Raw genomic sequence first — 12,580 nt, 5'->3', positions numbered from 1 at the left:
TGACATGATGTCACCAACTTTACAGAGACCTGAACACGCCATGTTGTAGTAAGTGCAGGGAAAATGCACTATAGGTGCATTCCCCATAATAAGTGTCTATTAGTAATTTTCATAACTTTTGTTCGGCAATAACATATCTTAAATTCCCCCCCCCGGACTTCCCCTTTAACCATTGAAATTTAGTGGCAAGGTACTGAAGAACATTGCCAGTCCAAACCTATGGGTGCCTTTCTTAGTCTGGCCTCTCCCCTTTGACCTGTCTGGCACGGGTAACCCCACCACAAAGGCACGCAAGCTCCTTCACCAGGTCAAGGTGAAGGCACAAAGAAGTAGCCCCACCAACCTCCCAAATACCTACACAAGGATTACGACAACACAAGGCCAGGGGTGCATGGTTGTTTGGCGCTGTGACACAACGAGGCTAGGGGTGCAGTGTTGTGTGGCGCAGTGACACAACGGGACCTGGTATGCAGTGTTGTGTGGCACTATGACACAACGGTCCTAGCGTGCAGTGTTGTATGGCGCTGAGACACAATGGGGCCTGGCATGCAGTGTTGTGTGGCGCTGTGACACAACGGGGCCTGGGGTGCAGTGTTGTGTGGTGCTGTGACACAACGGGGCTTGGCATGCAGTGTTGTGTGGCGCTGTGACACAACGGGCCTGGCGTGCAGTGTTGTGTGGCGCTGTGACACAACGGTGCCTGGCATGCAGTGTTGTCTGGCGCTGTGACACCACGGGCCTGGTGTGCAGTGTTGTCTGGCGCTGTGACACAACAGGGCCTGGTGTGCAGTTTTGTGTGGCGCTGTGACACAACAAGGCCTGGTGTGCAGTTTTGTGTGGTGCTGTGACACAACTGTGCCAGGGATGTAGTTTTGTGTGGCGCTGTGACATAACGGGAACTGGCGTTCAGTGTTGAGTGTCGCGCTGTGACAAAACGGGGCCTGGTGTGCAGTGTTGTGTGGCGCTGTGACACAACAGGACCTGGCGTGCAGTGTTGTGTGGCGATGTGATACAACCGGACCTGGCATGCAGTGTTGTGTGGCGCTGTGACACAACGAGCCAGGCGTGCAGTGTTGTGTGGCGCTGTGACACAACGGGACCTGGCGTGCAGTGTTGTGTGGCGCTGTGACACAACGGGGCCTGGCGTGCAGTTTTGTGTGGCGCTGTGACACAACAAGGCCTGGTGTGCAGTTTTGTGTGGTGCTGTGACACAACGGTGCCAGGGATGTAGTTTTGTGTGGCGCTGTGACATAACGGGACCTGGCGTGCAGTGTTGTGTTGTGTTGTACTGTGACACAACGGGGCCTGGCGTTCAGTGTTGTGTGGCGCTGTGACAAAACGGGGCCTGGTGTGCAGTGTTGTGTGGCGCTTTGACACAACAGGACCTGGCGTGCAGTGTTGTGTGGCGATGTGACTTAATGAGCCAGGCGTGCAGTGTTGTGTGGCGCTGTGACACAACGGGACCTGGCGTGCAGTGTTGTGTGGCGCTGTGACACAACAGGGCCTGGCGTGCAGTGTTGTGTGGCGCTATGACACAACAGGGACGGGCGTGCAGTGTTGTGTGGCGCTGTGACACAACGGGGCCTGGGGTGCAGTGTTGTGTGGCGCTGTGACACAACGGTGCCAGGGATGTAGTTTTGTGTGGCGCTGTGACACAACGGGGCCTGGGGTGCAGTATTGTGTGGCGCTGTGATACAACGGGGCTTGGCGTGCAGTGTTGTGTGGAGCTGTGACAAAACTGGGCCTGGCGTGCAGTGTTGTGTGGTGCTGTGACACAACGGTGCCAGGGATGTAGTTTTGTGTGGTGCTGTGACACAATGGTGCCAGGAATGTAATTTTGTGTGGCGCTGTAACATAACGGGGCCTGGCGTGCAGTCATGTGTGGCGCTGTGACACAAGAGGGCCTAGCGTGCAGTGTTGTGTGGCGCTGTGACACAACATGGCCTGGCATGCAGTGTTGTGTGGCACTGGGACACAGCGGGCTGGCATGCAGTGATGTGTGGCGTTGTGACACAACGGTACCTGGCGTGCATTGTTGTGTGGCGCTGTGACACAACGGGGCCTGGCGTGCAGTGTAGTATAGCGCTGTGACACAACGGGCCTGGCATGCAGTGTTGTGTGGCGCTGTGACACAACGGGGCCTGGCGTACAGTGTTGTGTGGCGCTATGACACAACAGGGCCAGGCATGCAATGTTGTGTAGCGCTGTTACACAATGGGGCCTGGCGTGCAGTGTGTGGCGCTGTGACACAATGGGCCTGGCGTGCAATTTTGTGTGGCGCTGTGACACAACGGTGCCTGGCGTGCATTGTTGTGTGGCGCTGTGGCACAACGGGGCCTGGCGTGCAGTGTTGTGTTGCGCTGTGACACAATGGAGGCAGGGGTGCAGTGTTATGTATATTTTAAACTATTGAATACATATCTTATATATATTATATGTAATCTTTTATATATTAATAAATAGAAATACTCATAAAGATATGATACATTCTTATAATCAGAGGTAAAATAATTTAGTCATATAATCACACATACAGATATATAATACAGTTATTATATGTACATATACATTAATTATTTTGCAATACTGGAATTTCAATATTTATTATTGCCAAGTTTAGTATAACAAAATTCCTATAATCGCATCTAATCCCCTAAACAGAAAGTATCAGGGATCTCCACGATGATTTTAGTGTGAGACCTGGGATCGGTTAGAACATTGGGGGGTATTATTAAGACTGGCATGCAGTGTTGTGTGGTGTTGTGACACATTTGGGTCAGGGGTGCAGTGTTGTGTGGCGCTGTGACACAACGGAGCCTGGCGTGCATTGTTGTGTGGCATTGTGACACAACCGGGCCTGGTGTGCAGTGTTATGTGGCGCTGTGACACAAGGGGCCTGACTTGCAGTATTATGTGGCGCTGTGTTACAACAGGGCCTTGCTAGCAGTGTTTTGTGGCGCTATTACACAACATGGCCTGGCTTGCAGTGTTGTGTGGCGCTGTGACACAACGGGGCCTGGTGTGCAGTGTTGAGTGGTGCTGTGACACAATAGGGCCTTGCGTGCAGTGTTGTGTGACGCTGTGACACAACTGGGCCTGGTGTGCAGTGTTGTGTGGCGCTATTATACAATGGGGCCTTTTGTGCAGTGTTGTGTGGCACTGTGACACTAAGCGGCAAGGGGTGCAGTGTTGTGTGGCGCTGTGACACAACAGGGCCTGGCATGCAGTTTTGTGTGGCACTGTGACACAAGGGTGCCTGGCGTGCAGTGTTGTGTGGCGCTATGACACAATGGTGGCAGGGGTGCAGTGTTGTTATATGTTAAACTATTGAATACATATGTAAATGTATATTTTTATGTATTTGCATGTATATATTATATCTTATATTCTATATATTAATAAATAGAAATACCCATACATATATGATACATTCATATAAACATAAAGGGATAATAAGTAGAGATGAGCGAGCCGAACCCGAACGTTTGGTATTTGATTAGCGGTGGCTGCTGAACTTGGATAAAGCTCTAAGGTTGTCTGGAAAACATGGATACAGCCAATGACTATATCCATAATTTCCACATAGCCTTAGGGCTTTATCCAAGTTCAATACACGGTTTTGTCTATCTGCAATGCCTGCGTTCCTGTAAAGCACACGTATCAATCAATTCAGGTCTATTGCAAACAGTCGTTATACTGCTACTACAGCTACTATAGACTACAACCAAAAAAGAAAACAGATGCAGATTTTTCGTAGCAAAAAACTTTTATATCTTTATTGAATATATATTAAAACAATTCATATAAAAAAGAGATACAAACCAAACATTAAAAAGAACGGCGACTATCCTGGAGGTGTTTCAATTGTAACCAAATCACATGTGCTGGAATCCCTGGCCAACAACCTACATCACATAACAGGGGGATATATTCCAAAATATCATACAATAGGAGACCATAATAAATATGTTAAAAATAAAGTGCTAGTGCATTCAATTCATGGAGTTAACCTACAACCAGTTATTAAATCTCTTATCCACCCTTCATTTAATATTATTGCCCCACCACATCTAGAGATCCAGCTATTCAAATACCTTTTGCAGTAAAATATAGTGTGTATCCTCCAGGACGCCACCACCCCGACGCGCGTTTCGTTGCCATCGTCCGGGGGTAATGACGTCCCATCCGATAAAGGTATAAATAGTATCATCCCACCAATCACTCTCCATTATTACTTAATCAACACCTGTGGCTGGTTCGGCGCATGCTCTGTCCTCCATCTCCTTACTGCGAGTGCGCCGCGGCCCGACCGGAAGCAGCGTCACGGCCCCAATCACGTGATCCGGCAATGCCAGTCACATGATCCTTTGGTACCATGACCATGCCGCCGGTCACGTGGGCTGCCGCGCACCGCAGACAGAGTAGTCCTTCGGGCATGCGCACTGCCACGGATAATCTATTGGAGTAAATATGCAGGCAGGATGTATGATAACCCCTCATTGAAAATACAAATACAATCAGTGCTATTGTGATACAATTGTGAGAATATTGTATTGTGACCGGTAAAGTGCATTATGTGCTAGTGTAAACAAAATATAAAAACTGGTGATTGTGTAGACTAAATCCATAATCTTTTATATCATATATATGTAACAAATAAATATTAGTGTAAACAAAGTATCAATTCAAATCGCTATTTAAACATGCTCTAGTAACAAGTGCTTGAGCGCATTCCAAAATAAATAAATATGGGTATAAATATAAAAAGTATATAAAATACAAAACAATAACTGTGTAATAAAAAACTTATGACAATTGTGTATATTGCATGTGACCTAAAAAACGGTGTTAAGTGTGAGTAATCTATATGTTGAAAGTGTGTATGATCAAAGTGCAAAATCAATAAAGTGTGAGGAAACAATTCATCATATTATGTGCAAAGTGAAAGTGCAGTGCAAGCATCCCAAAAAAGTGAAGAACGCATCAAGTGCAAAAAAACGCATAATGTGAATGAGGAAAAAAAAAAAAAAAGTTTTTCTTTGAGGGGAGTTCTTCAATCCTTATTCAGCTCCATACATGTTATCACAAACATCCATGCTGCAAGATTGAGGGTGGGAGAGACAGTTCTACACTAAGAGAAAGAGAAAAAAGAAAAATGATTCAATTAAAAATGATTAATACATTAAAAGACTTAAAAACGGAATAGGACTTGGAGAAGAAAACTTAGGATCTAGCACCTTAATTCAGAAACGGAGCGAAGCTCAGAACCTCATTCATACCCAAGGGATATACTGTTTTTAGCTTCCAAATCCACTTGGCTTCACATTGAGCCAGACGAGTGTTCCAATCTCCCCCCCTGACTCCTATATTCATCTTGTCAATGCCTCTGACTTTTAGAAGGCGAGGATTGCAATCATGGTACTTCTTAAAGTGACGTGCCACAGGTTTTACATTTACATACATGCTTTCACCGCGTGCGGCTTCAATGTCTCTCATGTGCTCCCGGACACGCACCTTCAAAGCCCGGCTAGTGAGTCCGACATATATTTTGGAACAAGGACATGTGGCATAATAAATCACGTACCTTGTGTCACACGTGATTGTTTGTCGAATTTCATACGTCCATTGACCAGAGGAGTCAGTAAAGTCTGTTGCCCTTTCAATATTCGGACATGCCACGCACTTCCCACACGGAGTGCAACCCCACTTAGAAGTCACGGATCACGTGATTGGGGCCGTGACGCTGCTTCCGGTCGGGCCGCGGCGCACTCGCAGTGAGGAGATGGAGGATGGAGCATGCGCCGAACCAGCCACAGGTGTTGAGTAAGTAATAATGGAGAGTGATTGGTGGGATGATACTATTTATACCTTTATCGGATGGGACGTCATTACCCCCGGTCGAAGGCAACGAAACGCGTCGGGGTGGTGGCGTCCTGGAGGATACACACTATATTTTACTGCAAAAGGTATTTGACTAGCTGGATCTCTAGATGTGGTGGGGCAATAATATTAGATGAAGGGTGGATAAGAGATTTACTAACTGGTTGTAGGTTAACTCCATGAATTGAATGCACTAGCACTTTATTTTTAACATATTTATTATGGTGTCCTATTGTATGATATTTTGGAATATATCCCCCTGTTATGTGATGTAGGTTGTTGGTCAGGGATTCCAGCACATGTGATTTGGTCACAATTGAAACACCTCCAGGATAGTCGATGTTCTTTTTAATGTTTGGTTTGTCTCTCTTTTTTATATGAATTGTTTTAATATATATTCAATAAAGATATAAAAGTTTTTTGCTACGAAAAATCAGCATCTGTTCTCTTTTTTGGTTGTACTTTATCCAAGTTCAGCAGCCACCGCTAATCAAATGCCAAACGTTTGGGTTCGGATCGACTCGGGCATGCTCGAGGTTCGCTCATCTCTAACAATAAGTTAGTCATGTAAGATACAGATACAGATCATGTAAGGTACAGATATATAAAATTACATTTATAACATATACATATAAATTAATTTTTTTACAATTCTGGAATTTTAATAATTATTATTGCTAAGTTTAGTATCACAAAATTCCTACAATGGCATCTAATGATCTGAATAGAAAGTATCAGGGATCTCCATGATGATGTTAGTGTGAGACCTGTGATCAGTCAGGACTAGTGATGAGCGAGTACTTAAATGCTTGGGTGCTCGTTACTCGAAACGAATATCTCCCGATACTCGAGTGCTCGTTTCGAGTAACAAACCCCATTGAAGTCAATGGGAGACTTGAGCTTTTTTGCAGGGGACCCAAGTTTGGTAGGGGGAAGGTTGTGTGAAAACCTGTCAACCTCAGAAAATGATGGAAACACCACGGAAATGGACAGGAAACAGCAGGGGCAGCATGTATGCATGCCTCTGATGCTGCCTAATGGGACCATTATGCCTAATTCTGTGCAACAGCCTGGTTAAAACAGAGTTAGGCATATGGACCACCCAAAAACTCAGCCTGACACAGCATGGCAGTGAGAACACAGGGAACCATTAAAACAGAGGTAGCATATGAAGAAACACCCAAAAATTTAGCCTTACACAGCGGTAAGGACAGAGTGAACAAGGTAGAAGAGGTAGCCAGTGAGCCTTCCAAAAATTATACCAGACCTAGCATGGCAGTGAGCACACAGAGAACAATTAAAAGTGAGTAAGGGAGCAAGTGATCCCACCCAAAAATTGGAGTGAGTCCAGGGGCTGGGATATTTAGTGGACACGAACCCGGTTGCTGACAGCTAACTGGCTAGGCCAGCTGTCAGTCACCACTCACCATCAAGGGTACACTTGATGCCTCTCGACCAGGGGTGGTGAGGCCCCGGCCACGGCTAGACAAAAAAAAAAAATAAAACAGCTAGCTGGTTGGCAGGGGCGCAATCAGCGGGTCCCCGGCAACCAGTCCAGCTCCTCCGCAGACGTAGTGTGACGTCAGGCAGTGAGGACACATAGAACAATATAGTCTTCTTAAAAAGGCCCTGGAATTTGAGAACACGGGGAACCATTAAAACAGAGGTAGCATTTCATGAATCAGCCAAAAATTCAGCCTGACACAGCATGGCGGTGAGGACAGAGTGAAAAAGGTAGAAGCGGTAGCCAGTCAGCCTCCCCAAAATTAGGCCAGACACAGCATGGAATTGAACACACAGAGAACCATTACAAGTGAGTGACGAAGCAACTGAGCCTCCTAAAAATTAGGCCAGACACAGCATGGCAGTAAGGACACAGAGAACCAATACAAGTGAGTGAGGAAGCAACTGAACCTCCACAAAATTAGGCCAGACACTGCAGGGCATTGAGCACACAGAGAACCATTACAAGTGAGTGAGGAAGCAAGTGAGCCCACCCAAAAATTGGAGTGAGTCCAGGGGCTGGGATATGTAGTGGACATGAACCCGGGTGCTGACAGCTAACTGGCTAGGCCAGCTGTCAGTCACCACTCACCATCAAGGGTACACTTGATGCCTCTCAAACGGGGGTGGTGAGGCCCCGGCCACGGCTAGACAAAAAAAAAAAATAAAACAGCTAGCTGGTTGGCAGGGGCGCAATCAGCGGGTCCCCGGCAACCAGTCCAGCTCCTCCGCAGACGTAGTGTGACGTCAGGCAGTGAGGACACATAGAACAATATAGTCTTCTTAAGAGGCCCTGGAATTTGAGAACACGGGGAACCATTAAAACAGAGGTAGCATTTCATGAATCAGCCAAAAATTCAGCCTGACACAGCATGGCGGTGAGGACAGAGTGAAAAAGGTAGAAGCGGTAGCCAGTCAGCCTCCCCAAAATTAGGCCAGACACAGCATGGCATTGAACACACAGAGAACCATTACAAGTGAGTGACGAAGCAACTGAGCCTCCTAAAAATTAGGCCAGACACAGCATGGCAGTAAGGACACAGAGAACCAATACAAGTGAGTGAGGAAGCAACTGAACCTCCACAAAATTAGGCCAGACACTGCAGGGCATTGAGCACACAGAGAACCATTACAAGTGAGTGAGGAAGCAAGTGAGCCCACCCAAAAATTGGAGTGAGTCCAGGGGCTGGGATATGTAGTGGACATGAACCCGGGTGCTGACAGCTAACTGGCTAGGCCAGCTGTCAGTCACCACTCACCATCAAGGGTACACTTGATGCCTCTCAAACGGGGGTGGTGAGCCCCCAGCCACGGCTAGACCAAAAAAATAAAATAAAACAGCTGGCTGGTTGGCGGGGGCTTGATGAGCGGGCCCCCGGCAACCAGTCCCGCTCCACAGTGTGCTGGGGAAATCGTGGTAGCAGCACTGCAACTCCCAGCCAGCAGTCTGTAGTAATACCTTAAAAGGGCTGTTTGTTTGTATTGCTAGTATTCCCTGCCTACTGGAATGCTAAATCCTACACTGACGCTCTCCCTGACCAGCAGCAGCTCTGTCCCTGATCTCTCCCAGCACACGTCTGAAGCGAGTACTACCGGCGCCGAGTTTTATATGGCAGGGTCATCTGATCTGGCCAACTAATTGCTGCTATCGACATGTATGGGTCCCACGTCATTGCAGGATGTACCAAAGAGTCTCCTGCATGTTTATTGGCTGAGAAATAGCGCCCAAACTTACAGGAAAGGGATGATGAGATTTTCTCGAGTATCGCGAGATGCCCATCCGAGTAACGAGTACCATCGAGTACCCTAATACTCGATCGAGTAGATCGAGTACCAAGCTCGGACGAGCACGTTCGCTCATCACTAGTCAGGACATTGGAGGGAGTTATCAAGACTGGCATATATGTATGCTGGTTTTACTTAAATCCCTGCCCCATGCCCCACACCGGATTTTTTGAACAGGACATGCCTCTTTGGCAAATCTGAGGCTGTCGTGCAGCATTCTCAGAAACCTATACTAGCTCTAGATCTGGTGAACATTTTTGACATAATTTACTCCTGCTAGCAAGTCATAGGAAATCAGGTACCTGAGGAGGCCACATCCCAGCTGTGTCTTGCATGGGGGTTCCTGACTGACAGTAAAAGACCCCTGTTGAAAAAAGGGAAAAAAAAGCAAGCACCTTTATCTATTTGTATTAAAGAGTCACTGTCGTATTTTTTTTTTTTTGCAGAAATCAATAGTCCAGGCGATTTTAAGAAACTTTGTAATTGGGTTTATTAGCCAAATCTTCCATTATCTGCATGTAAAAAGCCTTTTCCCAGGTCCCCCCTTCCTTCCTCTTTTTCATCCACTCTGAAAAATCTGAAAATTGTGACTTGTTGCAGGAGACGTCCCCTGTCTGCTCTAGGGAGAGGGGAGGGGGGAGGAGGAAGGAGGGAGTTAGCCGGCAGCAGAAAGCAGATAACAGAGGATTACAGGCACGGAGCTGGGTGACAGCTGTAATCCGAGCTCAGACAGGTCACTGGTGATGGTCAGAACAGATAACGGGTGAGGGATTTGTAGATTAACTCTTTGTTGTCCTGTTTTGGTCTTTTCTTTAGCTCTCTCCATAGGAGAACAATGAAGACAGGGGGGAGAGCTTCAAACTGCTTTTTCATGATAAAAATGCATTTTTCGGATAATAAACCCAATTACAAAGTTTCTTAAAATCGCCTGGACTATTGATTTCTGCAAAAAAAAAATTCACGACAGTGACACTTTAAAGCACATTTACCTTTTGCTATAGATTCTAAGCTCCTGTGCTCAGGGCCCTCACTACTTAGATGGCGCGTGTAAAGGCAAAGTGACATAGTATGAATTATACAATTTGTTGTAGCCCAATTCAAAAGATTTACTTATATTTAGCAGGCCTACTTTGTTCTATAGGATCCTAGACAATGTTTTGTTATTTTTACATGAAGCTTAGACACCTATGGACCCACAAGCTTGCACCGGTACCACATATGGCTGAATATATATAACATACTGTACAGTCACATGATAAGTATATACATCATACTACTCACGGTCACCACTGCTCTTGCCATAATCCAGGTTGCCCATAGTAACCAATCACTATGCATCTTTCATTTTGTAGACTGCCCTTTAGAAATAAAAGCGGTTATTGGTTGATAGGGGTAACAAGGAAAGTTAAATTAAACAAACCCTGTACATGGAAATGCAGGCCCCATCCCCCCCAAGAACGAGGATACCCTGTACAGAGGAGCAGTTACCCATAGCAACCAATAAGATGCCAACTTTCATTTCTCAGAGACCTCTGCACCAGGGTTGATAACCTTCTGCCAATATGAGGTAGAATGACACTAGGAAGACCTCTAGCTGTGAAGCTTTCATTTAACTAGAGCAGTATGTGTAATGAGAGCTGAGCTGTGATTGGTTGCTATAGGCAACAAAGACAGCGTCATTAATCTCCCACAATAAAATTCCCAAAGTTGTGAACAAAAAGCAAAAAAAATAAATAATTAGAAAAACATCAAAATACAGCATAAGAATGCCCATAGCCCAATCATGTTCCCAGCAGCGGATGATGAGAGTATTCACACTGCAGTCTTACAGTAGAAATGGTCTTGCTGCCCATAGCAACCAATCACAGCTCAGCTCTCATTACTCATATTGCTCAGGTAAAATGAAAGCTGAGCTGTTGCTATGGCAACAAAGAGAATCTCATTATAAGACAGGACCATAAATTTCCCCCAATAACCTTCCATTATTTATGAACCAAAAGCAAAAATTGAACCAAAAGAAAAAATTGAAGTAGGAAAAACATCAACTCACACTGGTTATACACGGATGCCGTGTCCTGACACATTATGGGCACATATGGGGAATACATTCTCCAATATACAGCCGGTTTCTTTATCCTGACACATTATGGGCACATATGGGGTTTACATTCTCCAATATACAGCCGTTTTCTTTACCCATCTGTCACTGAAGAGGCTGCAGATGTCTCCGTCTATATATAAGAGAAACAGATCGCTGATCTCAGGGAGACCAGCCAAAGGACAACACTGCCGGCTGCTAGTAAAAGCGCTCAATGCAGTGAAGTCCTAGGTGAATATGCAAAAGAAGAGCCTGTGGAGCCTCATCAAAGAGTCTCAAAACATATCCCTCCGGGAAGGACGCAGCCAAGGGGTGGCTCCTGTAAGGAAACCACCAAAACCACCATATTAAGTGGCCTGATAAGTCAATGTAATAACAAGGGAAAAACCAAGGCCAGGTAACCATCCACATACAGCTGTTTATCCACATCTATATATGTAACTCTATGAAGCCCCATGTATCAGCTGAATGGCGGCCATATAACCCAACAGTTTACTGGCTTCTGCTTCTCAATTTTTACCCTTTAAAATGCCCATCAGCGCCAGTACTAATGTCACCTATGTCATGTAGAGATCGGTCTTATAGCAGCCAGTTACATGGCCCCTTAACCTAAACAGTGCCTCCATCTGTCCTTCTACAGTGTGCAATGTGGATATAGCTCTTACCAAAAGATGATGAGTGGAGTACAGGAGGCCTGAGCCGTCAATCAGAAAATGGCTCCTCAGAAACCAGGAGGCCCTGGAGGAGAAGGAGGATCTGCTCCTGCTGTTGTTGTTCTCTGTACGGGTCATGACAGTTGGTTGATGACCTCACAAACCAGTTCAATCATAACAGCCCAGACACTGGCCAATCACTGTGCAGTACACTGGTCACATGACCCCTTTACTGCAGCCAATTCCTTTCATGGATATTCACAATTAAACAAATAATATTTTTTTAATAGTTTAAAGGGGTAGTGCAGCATTTAATATTTATTCACTAAATAACACACATTACATTTTACAAGATGGCGGCCGGGGTCGACAGCGAATACGTAAGTATACTGCACCACACTTCCGGGGTGGGGGGAACACGGGGAAAGGGGCCATTCACTTAAATAACACATATTACAAAGTTGTATAACTTTGTAATGTGTGTTATTTAGTGAATAACGGCCAAGTAACGCTGCACTGCCCCTTTAATAACACATTTCACTCAGACAAGATCTAGCAGATAAAGAACCATGTGTGAGCAAAGGAATACCCACAGCCTGACCATGTTCCCAGCAGCGCATGATGAGAGTGTTCACACTGCAGGCTTACATTAGGAATTAAC

The 12,580-nt window shown here is 45.8% G+C and overlaps 1 long non-coding RNA gene across 2 annotated transcripts in view; it reads right to left on the bottom strand.

The window, feature by feature from the left end:
* LOC138765649 (uncharacterized) overlaps nucleotides 1–12,062 on the bottom strand; it is a 59,562-nt gene extending 47,500 nt beyond the window's left edge. The window contains exons 1-3 of one of the 2 annotated variants that reach the window (XR_011358614.1): nucleotides 11,932–12,062; nucleotides 9,471–9,532; nucleotides 5,050–5,131 (exon numbers count right to left, since the gene is read on the bottom strand). This is a non-coding gene — a long non-coding RNA (uncharacterized lncRNA). Of the gene's footprint in view, nucleotides 1–5,049; nucleotides 5,132–9,470; nucleotides 9,533–11,931 lie in introns of those variants that run through there. The other variant, XR_011358613.1, reaches the window with a different exon arrangement.
* Between the last annotated feature and the right edge of the window lie 518 nt (nucleotides 12,063–12,580).

This window comes from Dendropsophus ebraccatus, chromosome 10, assembly GCF_027789765.1.
Source record: "Dendropsophus ebraccatus isolate aDenEbr1 chromosome 10, aDenEbr1.pat, whole genome shotgun sequence".
Taxonomy (NCBI): domain Eukaryota; kingdom Metazoa; phylum Chordata; class Amphibia; order Anura; family Hylidae; genus Dendropsophus; species Dendropsophus ebraccatus.
The sequence above is the reverse complement of the archived record's forward strand: the minus strand, read 5'-3'. Positions and strand labels throughout refer to the sequence as shown.